Source organism: Chenopodium album, chromosome 13, assembly GCF_948465745.1.
Source record: "Chenopodium album chromosome 13, dcCheAlbu1.1, whole genome shotgun sequence".
Taxonomy (NCBI): Eukaryota; Viridiplantae; Streptophyta; class Magnoliopsida; order Caryophyllales; family Amaranthaceae; genus Chenopodium; species Chenopodium album.
The window spans coordinates 42,193,739-42,200,069 of NC_137846.1; the positions used below are offsets into that span (position 1 = coordinate 42,193,739).

Consider the following 6,331-nt stretch of genomic DNA (forward strand, 5'->3'; position numbering starts at 1 on the left):
ACCGACGGGGAAGGCGGCGAAAATAGAGGGGGAAGGGGGATTGAGGGTGGTTGATGGAGTTAGATGGGGATGAGGTGTTGGCAAAAACGGAGGGGATGGGATGTAGAGGGTGGTTGAACAGGCAACATCATCAGCAGCCGTGTCCCATCGACCGTCGTACCGCTACCACTAAAGGTAACATTAGCAGCAGTCGCCACATGTAGGGAATATTTCAAGCATCAACTTTGAGCCCCACTGTGATCATGCATTTAAGCATGGTGGCATCCAAAGGGAAGGAAGCTAAAGCTAAAGAGTCGCCAACAAGTTTTAGGAACTTGTAAACCATCCACGAGGTGAAGTTTACACCCCATTCACGATCACAGAGATCGCTGACTCCATAGTGGTCCTGAACCATGACTGGATATTCGGGGATGATGGTATGAATCCAACATAAAAGAGATTTAACACGCCCTAAATAGGCCTTTACTTTGTTCTTCTCATATTCTTGTGCGCTTTCCAATTAACATACAATCATTGAATTAATCCTAAGCATATTTAATCTATGTTGGTTGATAATTAATGCACAAATAAATCTATTATTGGTGATCACTTGAATTAAAATCATATTAGCCTAAAATTAGATTATTAACTATCTTATTAAGCGTGATTTCAAATACAAATAACCTTTAAACCTGCAAGAGAGTGCGTGATCAAGCAATAACAATAATAAATCAAGCAACTTAATAATAATACAATATGTTGACACAACAAATCATCATCATAATAATAATATCCTCAAAGCATAATATCAGCAAGATCCTAGGCATGATACTAACATGATTAATAAAAAATCCTAGCATGTTATTAAGCAATAAAAATCAAATCTTAATCCCTTACATGATACTAGGAACATACATGATATTAGAAATATTAGTTAACTCCCTAAACATTATACTAGAAATTAAAATAATAATCTAACCATGATTTCTATATCAAAAGAAGAGTTAAGTAATCAAATTATTTACTTTGAAGCCTCGTACCTCTTTCTATTAAAACAATACACATGTTAGTTACTTCAATGAAGATATTGAATCAAATAATAAATCTAATCAAATAATTGAAATATAGATTTGGGACCAAACCCTCAAAACTATTAACCTTTCACGTCAAAGTCTAAGGCAACTTCAAGTTTGGCTAGGTGTATTAGCGTCTCTTGAAGGACGTATGGTGTGTGTGTTTATGAAAATATTTAGAAAATCAAGAGAGAGAGAAAGAAGAAACTTTATCTTAGAGAGAAGATTGATGATGATTGTTGGTGAGTAAAAACAGAGGAAACCGTCCCTATTTATAGAGAATAACGACCGAAAATGATAAAAAAAAACAGCTAGAATTCGAATCGGAATAAAATGCCTTTTATCGCGTGGCGATAAATTTATTGCATGGCGTCAGATTCATCGCGGTGCTATAAAAATAGTTTTTTGCGGATTTTGTTTTTATCATAACTTTTTATCAAAAAGTCCAAAATAAGGAAAATAATATGTCGTTAGAAAGCTCTTGAAATCTACTTTCCAACGCAATTATATTAAGATTAAAATGCTTTGTAGAATAAAAGATATGGTTGAAATAGTCAAAGAGTGTCAGTTTTGGATAAAGTTTTGTATTTCATTCATATCTTTTTCGTTATAGTTCAGAATTAATATTATAATATATCATTGGAAAAATAATTTCAAGGGCTATCCAACAATCTAAGATTTGGATAAAAATTATGGGCACGAAAATCATATCTGAATATCTTTGAACGTCTTTCAGTTCGAATAGAATTAGGACATTCAAAAAGATGAGTTTTATTCAATTTCAAACACTTGATCTTTTGATAAGAGAAAGTAGTGGCGCTCAAAAGAATAAGATTTAGGTTCATTTTCTTTATTTTCTTTCATCATTTTCATATAATTCTCTTAGTTTTATTTGATTTTCCATTTTTATAATTCACTTTAGTTCTCGATTAGTTTTTACTAGTTTTTCATATTTTTAATTGATAATTCATAGTTTTAGTTTTAGTTTTACTTTGTTATGCTTTCTCTCTTTGTTTTATTTGTGTTTTGTAGGTGAATAATCAAATCAATTTGCTCATTTTGGGACTGCCTTGTTCGCGGGCATCATCTCGAGTGCACCGATGATGGGGATGCTCGGGAGCGCGGAGTTTGATCAAGCAAGCGAAGGAGCCAAGGCCTCGTGCACCACACAGGGGTTCGCTCGCGGCACAGGGGTGCGTGCACGCAGACCCAGCTGTGCGCGCGCGGCTGGTTAGTGCGTGCGCACGGCCTGTGCGGTCCCCTTCGCTCGATTTTCCTATTTATAGCTTTTGACTTTCTTTTTTAGAACAACTTAACTTTGTACTAGAGAGAGAATTTTTCCAGAAATAGTAGAGAGAGAGAGTAGAGAGAGAAGCTTAAGATTTACTTGTTTGTACTTGAATTTGATCTTAGGTTTCAATTTGATCTTGAAATTCCTTCTTCAATTCAATGAATGTTTGTAAGATTTCTTTCCTTTGATTTACTTTTAATGCAATTCCTTCTAGTTTCTTGAATTTTGATTGAGATTACATTCCTTGCTCTAGAATTTGTTGAATAATTGATTTTCTTTTGATTAAGCTTTAAATGAATATGAATTTGATTGAATTTGTTTTGTTTCTTAATTTCACCATGTTAGTGAGTAGATTAGTTGCTAGGGAGAAAGGGAAGCATGCTTGATTGATGATTTTTTGCTAGTTGATGATGCTAAATTGATTTGAATGTTGCAATTAAATTGGTTGACATAGTTGTGCATGTGATTAATTAGACTAGGAGTGATCAACCTATAAGATTAATCTAGATTGCATTGCAAATTTCAATGACATGAACCCTTGATTTGAGAATTGATTTAATTGATTGAATTTGATTGTGATTTTCCTAGTTAGCCATTCATAGTGAACCTTAGCTTGGCTTATAGGAGATAGCTCTTGAATTCCTTTGGTTACAATTATTGTTTGTCCTTTGTAATGTTTGAATTGATTGAGTGATCCTTTAATTAGCATAATCATTGAGCTTGCATGTGGAACCTATATCCCTAGTGTTTAGCATATTGAATTCTTCGATTTGTTAGCTTTTTGACATTTTAGTTACCAACCACTACTATTTATATTCTTCGATTTAGCTAGACATAGGCTATAGCATCGTTCCTACTCATTCCTTTGGGTTCGACCCTTGACTTACCATATACTTGTATTAGGGTTGGTCGAGTGTTTACAAATTAAGTTTGGCTCTAGGGAGAGGTAGATAACGACCTACATTTTCCTATTGTCAAAATTGGCGCCGTTGCCGGGGAATGATATTGGTGCTTTGTTATAGGTGTTGAGTCTATTTCACCTTTAATTGAAAATACAAAAAGATTTTCTTTTAGGCTACATTTGTAGCCGTGCTACTAACCATTTCTTTTGAGATTTTATGCATAAAGCACGTGATCATTCACTAGTGCCATTTGATCCGGAAATTGAGAGAACTATTGCAAGGTTGAGGGGTGCTAGACGATCTTTGAGCCCTAGCATTTCAAGTGAAGAAGAACCACAATAAGAAGAACAAGCAAGATTGGGAGAAAAACCGAGAGTGGCATTGAAAGAATTGGGGATTCCCGGTGCATATAGATTTGAGAGTGGAATTGCTCCACCTACAACACCGGCAAATGATTTTGAAATAAGACCGGCAATGATCACTTTGATAGAGAGGCGACAATTTAGTGGGGCCAAGAATGAAAGCCCACTAAACCATCTCTAGGAGTTCGAGAAATATTGCAATACTATCAAGGTGAACGGAATCTCCTAAGAATTCATCCACCTCAAGCTCTTTCCGTTTTCTCTCATAGGGCGTGCTTTGGAATGGCTAGACAAGGAGGTTAAGCCGAATTCTCTAAGGACATGGGACAAGGTTACCAAGGAATTTCTATCCCGTTTCTATCCTCAAAAGAAAACGGCGGAGGCTAGAGCTTTGATTCAAGGTTTCAAGCAAAAGCCAAGCGAGAGCCTCTATGAAGCATGGGAGAGATACAAAGAGTATCAAAGAGAATGTCCTCATCATAGAATTCCAACCTATCAAATCATTCAAATCTTCTATGGAGGCCTTAGCCCTCAAGGAAAATCATGTTTAGATGGAGGAGCCGGAGGTCGTATCATGAACAAAACGGAAGAGGAAGTGGTGGACATAATTGAAGACGTAGTGAGGTATTATAGAGATTGGAAAGATGGAGAAAGAGAGTCAACTAGCAAGAGTATCTCTTTGGTGTACTCGGTTGATCATCTAAATGCAATCAACCATCTATCCTCACAAATGACAAACTTGGGGAAGGAGGTGTCCGCTATCAAGGCAAAGTTGGAAAGTGCTACCTACCAAGTTTCAAGTCTTCCATCCCAATCTAAGGGGAGAGGTATGTCTTCTAATTCTCAACCCCTTCCTTCTTCAACTAACATGCCTAGTGGATGCTTGTTTTGTGATGATTGTGGGTCGTATGATCATGATGTTTCTAGTTGCCCTCATGCATGTATGGATGTTTGTGATGATCAAGATGGAAATGTGAATGAGAATGTGAACTTTGTGTCAAATAATCATGATTCTAGGTTTGAGAATTAAAGAGGTCAATGGAATAGGAATGACAACAATCATGGCAATTTGGACAACTATAACCAAGGTGGTGTTTATAGGAACCAAGGTTCTCGAGGTAACTATAACAATCAAGGTTATAGTAGCCAAAATCAAAACCAAAATTATGGTAATCAAAACCAAGGTTATGGGAATCATAATCAAGGTAGTGGTAACCATAATCAAGGTTATGGTCAAAATCAAAATAGGGGTAATTGGAACAATCAAGGTGGAGGCAATTTTCAAAACAATGCTCAAAGAGGCCCTCCACCCGAATTTGCTCCAAAGGCCCAAAATGATAATTCCTATGTTCAATCCTCTTCTTCTTCACATAGAACAAATTTGGAAGAAATCATTGAAAATCAAACAAAGTTGTTGAACACTTACATGACCGTAAGTGAGAAGAAATTTAATGAAATGATGACTCATAATAAGATGCTTGAAAACCAAATTTCTCAACTTGCTAATGCTTTGAAAAACCATGCTAGTCCTTCTTCTTTTCCTTCCCAATGCTTAGATCCCAATAGACCGGTTAATGCTATTGTCACAAGGAGTGGTAAGATTCTTGAGGAGAGTTTGCCTAGGAAGAGTGAGACCAAAGAGGGCACACAAGAGGTTTTGGTTGAAGATGATAGAGATGGTGCATCTTTGAGTGAGGTTGAGATTGAGAAGCCTAGTGAGGTGAGAGTGGGGAAAGAGATTGTGAAACCCAAGCTTCCTTATCCACAAAAATTCATGAGACACAAGTTAGATGAACAATTTGGAAGATACATTTACATGCTTAAGCAACTTCACCTTTCTCTACCATTTACCGAAGTTGTCACCCAAATGCCCAACTACGCAAAATTCCTCAAAGACATTTTGAGTGGTAGGAGGACATGTGATGGTGTAGAGACGGTGAACTTGACCAAGAATTGTAGTGCTATCATAATGAACAAGATGCCACCTAAGCTAAAAGACCCTAGAAACTTTTCCATCCCTTGTGCCATTTATAAAATGCAAATTGAGAATGCCTTGTGTGACCTAGGATCTAGTGTTAGCCTCATGCCATACTCGATGTACCAAAGACTTGAGCTAGGGGAACTCTTACCTACTAACATCACTTTGCAATTGGCCGATAGGTCAATTAAGTTTCCTAAGGTTAAGGTAGACGATGTTCCTTTGAGGGTTGGGAAATTTGTTATTCCGGTAGATTTTGTTGTTCTTGAGATGGATGAAGATGCTAATATTTCTATCATTCTAGGGAGACCATTCCTTGTTACTTGGGTGCTTTGATAGATGTGAAAAGTGCTAAAATTTCGCTCAAAGTAAGGGATGAGGTTAGAGAATTTGACTTGAATGATAGCATAAAGTATCCAAGTTCTTCTTTAGAAAATTGTATGTTGATTAATTCTCTCGATCATGTTGTGTCTTCTATGCATGAGCAATTGCTCACTTCTAACGATGCTCTTGAGAATGTTTTGTTGAATAAGGAAAAGATAGGTACTCCTAACAAGGAGATGGGTTTGTATGAAGATTTTCTCAATGGAAGCTTTGAGGATGTTGAAGAGCAAATGTGTTTGAGCATTTCTGGCCAAGAAGCATTGCAAGTGGCAACATCGAAAAAAGGTAAAGGTGCTCCAACGGTTGAGCTCAAACCTCTTCCATCACACCTTAGGTATGAATTTTTGGGACCCAACTCCACT

The 6,331-nt window shown here is 36.8% G+C and overlaps 1 non-coding gene across 1 annotated transcript; it reads right to left on the reverse strand.

The window, feature by feature from the left end:
- Positions 1-3,987: 3,987 nt before the first annotated feature.
- LOC145577235 (small nucleolar RNA R71) lies at positions 3,988-4,093 on the reverse strand. Its single transcript, XR_014098699.1, has one exon. It is a non-coding gene; the product is annotated as a small nucleolar RNA R71 (small nucleolar RNA).
- Positions 4,094-6,331: the final 2,238 nt, after the last annotated feature.